The sequence below is a fragment of the Ipomoea nil genome, unplaced genomic scaffold (assembly GCF_001879475.1).
Source record: "Ipomoea nil cultivar Tokyo-kokei standard unplaced genomic scaffold, Asagao_1.1 scaffold2545, whole genome shotgun sequence".
In the NCBI taxonomy this organism is placed as follows: domain Eukaryota; kingdom Viridiplantae; phylum Streptophyta; class Magnoliopsida; order Solanales; family Convolvulaceae; genus Ipomoea; species Ipomoea nil.
This window is the reverse complement of record NW_017618973.1, coordinates 27,011-35,030: the sequence shown is the minus strand read 5'-3', so window position 1 is coordinate 35,030 and position 8,020 is coordinate 27,011.

Here is an 8,020-nt window from a genome sequence, read left to right as displayed (position 1 = left end):
GACTACCAGTCCATCTAGTGCACTCCTTAGCTAATGATCATCACCTAAAAAACATATCGTAGTAACCGTCAGCGAAAAATGCTGAGTAACCCACTCCCACGCGTTAAGTACAATAAATATAAGTATAGGAAATCATTTTGAAATTGGAATACATATATAATCCTGAGCAACTCTAGCTTTAAAACCAAGATCAAGACTCGAGACACCATCAATAAGGCAACATTCCAAATATTATAGAGATACTAGCATGCATCCTACGTTTGCAAGGCATAATAGAAAAGTAAGCTCATAAATAGCAATTAAAGGTAACAATGGGATTCAATGACAATCAATTAGCAAGTAATCATCAAAGCACACAATCCATCTTCCAACCTTATAGCAAGTTCCAACCTTTACTCCTCTCCATCCTTATATCAGTTCCAACCTGTACCTCCAGGCCACCCTTATATCGCCTCCCTTATCCCTCCGGGCAACTACATTCCCCCACCGACATACCACCAACAAGTCCACCAACATGGTAGCACCGAAGTGCCATTCGCATGATCCGTGCCTCTAGCACCACTACCAAGGGGTCAACGCATATAACTCTGACATGGCACCGCGGCGCTTATACCACCCAAGCCTTTAGCCAGCAAGTCTAAGGGGTGGTCCGTGCCTTTAGCACGATAATCGAGCACTCGTTGTGCTATCCACCGACAATTCATTTCTACCAATCACAATCTCATTATCATCGATCTCAACCATCATTGCGCAATGATCACAATACCCATCATCATTCAATCAATCAACATATAATCAACAATAACAATCAAGGTATAATAGCAACGATACGCACTACACATAAATTCCTATAACGGTACTCAAAACATCATACGAGACACATAAAAATCGAACGGGGTACAACGGGACACCGGGAAAAAACAAACGGGGGAAAACGATCCGCCGCGCCACCCCATTCCAGCAGGTGGCGGTGGGTGGAGGACCACCCGCCGGTGGGCGGTCACATTCCAACGGGTGCCCAGCGGGCAGTCGGCTGCTCACTGGAATTGGGCAGTCCGGCCATGGGTAGGTTGCGGGGGTTAGCTTCCCTCATTTATCCCCCACTAGTACGAAGGTAATATTCGGTTCGGTGTTCGTCCGTGGAACCCAAAACCATGTCCGAACACATTCCAACACGTATCAACAACAACATGGATTCATAGATTGAATCAAGAATCATTCCAATTACATTCTAACATGATTCCTAAACATGCCAAGACTCGACATCAATCACATAACGGTTCAGGAGCACCCGGAACCTCAAGAACATCAAGAAATCTATATGCAAAGCCCTAAAGACAAGTCCTAGACTAGAATCAACACCCGAGCATGCATAAACCCACCCAAGAACACCAAGAACATCACAACACGAGATTCACGATATAAACCCTAGGGACAAGCTCTAGACATAATTAAATACAAGATCAAACCAATAACCATACAAGGTCACCAAGAACATCAAGAATAACAAGAATTCATCGTATAGACCTTAAGACAATCTCTAACAAGATATACATACAAAATTACACAATCAATCATTCAATCGGAGCCAATCAATAAAAGATAGCAAGGAAAATAGGTTTTGTAAGACATGGTTTACCTCTTAGCCCTTAATCAAATTCTCTTGGCTACTAAGGTTCTTCTCTAAGATCTCCTTCCAATTGATTCTCCCTAGGCTCGGTAGAGGGAATTCTTTTGCTAGATTACCTGAGAGAATATTTCGGGTGACAGAGCTATTCGTGGTAGGGTTTCTAAATACTTTCTAATCCTCTATATATAGATTCAGGAATCCTAATTAGAATCTGAATAGTAAAGGCCCACTTTCCCTATTCCCAACGGGATTAAAGGCTGTGCTAGGGATAAGGGTCTATGGTCCATTGTGGGCCATAGTAATTAATTAAGGGAATTCTAGCCCAATTTAATCATTTTTAATTATATATTAACCGAATTAATTCCATAATTAATCCGGATTTGGAGGCCGTAACATGGGGTGTTACAGCTTTGGCTACATATTCACCTATGTGAGAGGTAACAAGGAGAAATGCAATTATTTTCTTATTAAGCTTCCACTCAGAGTCAATGAAATGGGTAGTAACTACCATGTAGTTAATCCTTTGTATGGATGTCCAAGAGTCAGTAGTGATACTAACCTATGACTGCTTCCCCTTAAAAATGCCTTCAATTTGAGTCTCTCATCTTCATACACAACTAGGATATTCCTACTTATAGTCCATCTAGATGGAACTACAAACCTAGGGCAAGCAATAGCTATGAACCTTCTGATACCAATTCCATCCACAAATCTAAAGGTCAGTTCATCAATTATTATCATTTCAACCAAGGCCATCCAGATTGACTCTTGATTAAATACCCAGGTCCTTATTTCCCCCATAGTAGGCTGAGTAGATTCAGAAGATGTAACAACTTGAAATGTTAAAAGGGACTGCCTAGTATCCTTGAAGTGAGGATTTTTCAGACAACTAAACATGTGGTTTCTCAAGGAAGATGTACCATGTTTTTTTTTTTTTTTTTTTTTTTTTTTTTTTTTTTTTTTTGTCTCACACTGATACAGTTTTGCACAGTAAATACACTTCGCTTTTACAGTAACACCATTACTGTCTTTTATTCTCTCAAAGTGATCCCATACTCTGGATCTAGAATCAATATGTTTCCTCTTCTTGTCAGGAACTACAGCAGGAGGTTGCTCATTCTGTTGATCATTTTGGTCAACAGTTTGGGCTTCCACACTGAAAGTCCCTCTATTGAAGAGTTGGGAGGTTGAGTACCAGACATACTTGATAGTACTAATCCCGTGTGTGTATAGGATGCAAGTACTGTATCTGTATGAAACATGTATGAACAAGAGACAATAAATGAGTTCTTTTATTAATGTTGTGTGTTGCTCTTGTGTGTGTGTAGAGAGAAGGGGGAGCTTGGGTTTGATAAAGAGAGAGAGAGAGAGAGGAGTGAATTGAATGAACTAAAAACCCCTAACTTTGAGGGCCAAAAGCCCTTTTATACGCATGGTGGCGGGTTTGACCCTTCACCTCTGACTTTGACCTGTGCACCAGGTCCCGAACCTCTTGACCCTGACCTGACTATAAACGAGCCCATGGACATACAGGTGGTCGGTGCTGGGGTATATATCCTATGAAGAGCCCCCCAACCCGTGCCCTGATGATGAGCTAACGAGGAAGGGTTCGGGCTGGAAAAACTAGTTACATGGTCTGTGACATGCGCCGGTTGCCTCGTTAAAAACCTTAAGCTGATAAAATTCCAATGGGAAAAAATTTAGCCCAGGAAAAAAAAACACAACTCTAGGCGCAATCTGGCGGACCAAAAGGGAGCGCCCGACCTAAGGGTCGGACTTGCAACGCGATTTTCGAAATCACACTTTGCCGGTTTAACGACCGGACTGCTGAACACGGCTGAGAGGTCGATTTAACTGCGATCTGGATATCTACTTTACCAACAACGAGACTCTTGCGTGGCAAGGAAAGTCAAACTGCCGATCTAGGGGTCGACTTGCACCAATCGGGAAATTGGACTTTAACACGGTCTAGCGAACAGATTCTAGCGCGGTTTGGGAGAATAAATGATGCCGATTTAGGGATCGGACTATGCCAATCGGGAGATTGGATTTACTCGCGATCTAGGAGATTGACCAACCAAGATATTGGGTTTGCCAAGAAAGCTACTAATTACTCACGCGCGTAGATTGCAAACGAGAACGATTTTCCTACCTTACTCGGGCTAACCGGTTGCGATTAGTTTGAGCTCATTCAAACTTTGATCTAAATTACCTGACTAAAAAGTCGCTCTTAGTCGATTACAATTTGCTAGTCTTTAGTGACTATACTAATCGTTACGACTTGCTTTTGAAAACTAAGAGTTGTTCAGTGGGGGCGATGTCCCCTTTTGTCCTTGGTTTACGAACTAAGAGTCCTTGGCGGAGGGATACTAAGAGACCCGATGGTCTAACGATAGCGAGATGTGTTTCGAAAACGACAATCAGCTAAAAGGGGAGTGTGCTCTTTTTTATGCTCAGTTTATGAACCGAGAACCCCCAAGCGAAGGGGTCGCTAAGAAACCTGAAGGTCTAACGATCATGACGCTAAGAGACCTAAAGGTCTAACGATCATGATATTAGGAAAGTCATTTTGATTGAGAAATGACGATGAGACCGGGAAAGTTGGTTTACTCGGGAAGTGCTTTGGCGAATGAGCTATGCACAAGAAGTGAACGAGCTACTCTGCCTATGCATGCCCCCTACTCCCTTAGGTGCGAGAATCATCAGCATAAGGGATCAGATACGATGGGTTATCGAGTTTGCTCTGTTAACTTTAACTGCGATCGGGAAATGACCCGACCGGGTCCACGATGTGAAAGCAATGAGCTATAATCATAGCGTCGATGATCGGGAAGTGACTCGACTGAGCTCATAGTGTCGGTGTATCACTAGTCAACTTGCCTAATTTGTATGGAGTTTTAGGAAGTTCGAACTAACCGATCCACTGATCGGACCTCTAACCAGGGTAACTGACTGATCCACTGATCGGACCCCTAATCAGTGTAGAGGGCTTACGTGCTAATGAGGTTGGGTTTAAATTCGAGACATGGTCTCGAGCTAACTAGACCGGTGGTGGCGAGACCAACCTAACAGGTCGAAGAAATGCCTATCTCGTAGGGCTTAAAGCTGAGATACGATCTCAAACCAACTGGACCGGTGGTGGCAATGCCAATCCTAACCAGACTCAGAGCGCCGGTGGTGGCAATGATACCGACCAGACAGGACTTAGAGCGCCAGTGGTGGCAAGGCCAACCTAGAAGTCACACCACAATAGATATCACCACACAAGAATTCCCAAGGGACTCCCCACCACCAAGCCTAGGGAGATCAAACGGATGGAAATCGGGAAGAACCTTAATAGCCAAGGGAGGATTAATTAAGGCTAAGAGGTAACCCATGTCTCAACAAACCTATTTTCCTTGCTATAATCTCCTTCTTTGGCTCATTCTATATGCTTGCATCTTGATGAATTCCTCTACGATATTTGTGATATAATCTTAATGATTGATGGGATGATTTTATGTGTGATCTTGATGATCTTGATGTTGAAAAGAGGTTCTTGATATTTATGTGATGATTCTTGACAATTCTTGATATTTCTTGATGTTAATGATAAAATAGGATTTTGATGATTTGGGTGGGATTAAAGCCCTAGGTTAGATTGGGAATTTGTATTGTGATGTTCTTGTTATATAATTGGGTGGGAATTCGCATGTTCGGGTGTTGTTTATGTTTAGAAGTCATAATAGGATAAGTTCTACTTGATTCTTGCTTTTGATGCATTAATTGACTACGTGGTGGCGTTATTTGCGTTTGAAAGTGTCTAAGCATGGTTTCGGGTTCCACAAGGGATCTCAGGACGTATTTTTGATAAAGAGTCAGTGGGGGGTAGGGGGAACCCGCCACCTACCCGCTGCCCGAAGATCACCGCCAGGCACCGGGCAGCCACCGGGCAGACGCCTGCCCGCAGGCAACCCGCTGCCCAGAAGATGATCTCCGGCGGGTGACCCCCACCCACCGGCTACCCGCTGGTCTGTTACCCACCCCGGGTCCTCGGCTTCCCCGTTTGATGTTCCCCAGGCCATTTCCCGTGGTGTCCCAACGGACCTTGTTTGTCGTGTTTGAGTCTTGTTTGATGTTTCGGGTGCCATTCGTAGGATAAAAGAGTCTTAGGAATTGCATACTAGTTGAATCGGTAACCCGTTGACCTAGGTGGAAGTTGTATGAACCCCTTAGGACTATTCTTCATATGTGAATGATCACACATAAGCTTATTTATGCGTCTCCCCCTTCCCAATGTGCTATTATGTGTTATGTGATGCATGATTTCCCAATTTGGTTGCGATCAAATTGGCTATACGGGCAGTTGGATGGGTTGAGAACCATACCAATTGTTAACCAGGCCGGTTGCGATCGGTCAGGTATATAAATATTATATAGGGCTGCGGTCCACTATTTGGTTACACATGAGCTGCGGTTCATTTTCCTGGCTGCGGTCAGTGATTCACTTCTTGGGCTACAGCCCATGGGCCTCGTGTGTAGATGGTCCACCGACTGGACGCGCCAGCGGTGTGTAGGGCCACCAGCCTGAGGAAGGCCATAGCCCACCGACCGAGTGATCGGCGGTGTGTAGGGCTATGGTCGGCTGCGATTCACCAACTGAGGGCCAGCGGTGTGTAGGTTCGTAGTCTCCGAGGATCATCGCCCACCGACTAAGATCCTCAGCGGTGTTTAGGGCTTTCGCCCACCGACTAAGGTTCTCAGCAGTGTGTTGGGCTTGATTCACTACGATCCACCGACTGTGCTCATCAGCGGTGTGTAGGGTCGTAGTCCCCGTAAGAGGATCACAGTCCACCGGCTGAGCGCGTCAGCGGTGTGTAGGGCTGTGATCCGCCGTCGAGCTTTCGGCGGTCTGTACAGTTGGTTGCGATCAAGCCCTTCATGTTGCGGTATGAGGTAGGGTGCTGCGGGGCCATGTTAGTGCTATACGCACTAACCCGCATGTTCGGGGCATGTGATTGGTCCCGTGGCGCCACCAAAGTGTGCTTGTGTGATTTGAATGATGATGAATGATGACTTGAATAACGAATGAATGATGATTGAATGATGATGTGGATGATTTGGAAGTAAACTGTGACCTTAGATACATGTTGTTAATGATTTTGTTTCTATATAACTATTTATCATGATTGTCTATGCTTACCCCTACTTGCTGAGTCTATCCCTGATTTTAAAGCTAAAGTTCCCTAAGTATATATCTTCTTGCTTCAGAATGGTTTTCGTATATATATATATATATATATATATATATATATATATATATATATATATATATATATATATATATATATATATACCTATATTGTATTTCAACGCGTTGGAGTGGGTTACCAGCATCATTCGCTGAACATATATATTTGGCTTTCAGGCACAGATGAGTAGACACCGGAGCGCGCTAGAGATCCGGAGCGTAGACTAGTTAGTTTCCCTTTCGGCCTGCGTGACATGATTATGTATTGACATTGCTTGAGGTTGTTTAGTTAGTTTAGCCTGTGCATCTGAGTTTTCCAGCTCAGATGTGGCATAGCACCCCGCACTCTTATATTAATTTTGGGATTTAATGAGAATTCACCTTTATTATATAAGCTTTAAAAGTTTCAAAATTTCGGGGTGTTACAAACCTAACCAGTTAAAAATTGCCTAGCTTGTATGGCTTGAAGTCGAGACGTGATCTCGGGCTAATTGGGCCGGTGGTGGCAATGTCGACCTAACCGGACTTAGAACGCCAGTGGTGGCAAAGGCCAACCTAATTGGTAAAAGTTTAAGCGACATTGCGGTCGATACAAGTTTAAGCGACGTTGCGGTCGATACAAGTTTAAGCGACGTTGCGGTCGATAAAAGTTTAAGCGACTTTGCGGTCGTTCTCGGGCTTGTAAACGTTTAAGCGGTATTGCGGTCGTCGGACATAAGCCCTCATCGGTGTGGCCGGATAAGTTTAAGCGACGTTATGAATTATTCGAGCACGGTTTACGAACCGAAAGTCCCGGGCGGAGGGATACTAAGAGACCCGATGGTCTAATGATGGCGAGATGCGTTTTGAAAAACGATAATCAGCTGAATGGGGAAGTGTGCTCCCTTTTATGCTTAGTTTGTGGACCGAGAGCCCCCCAAGTGATGGGGTCGCTAAGAGACCCGAAGGTCTAATGATGATGAGACCAAAGAAGTCATTTTTTGATCGAGAAGTGACGACGAGACCAGAAAAGTCGGTCAACTTAAGAAGTGCTTCCGTAAACGAGCCAAGTCGGTCTACTCGGGAAGTGCTTTTGGTGAAACGAACGCGATTCGACCGACGAGCTAGCTAAACGCTTTGGTGAAACGAACTCGCCGACCGTAGAGCCGGAGCCTCATCCG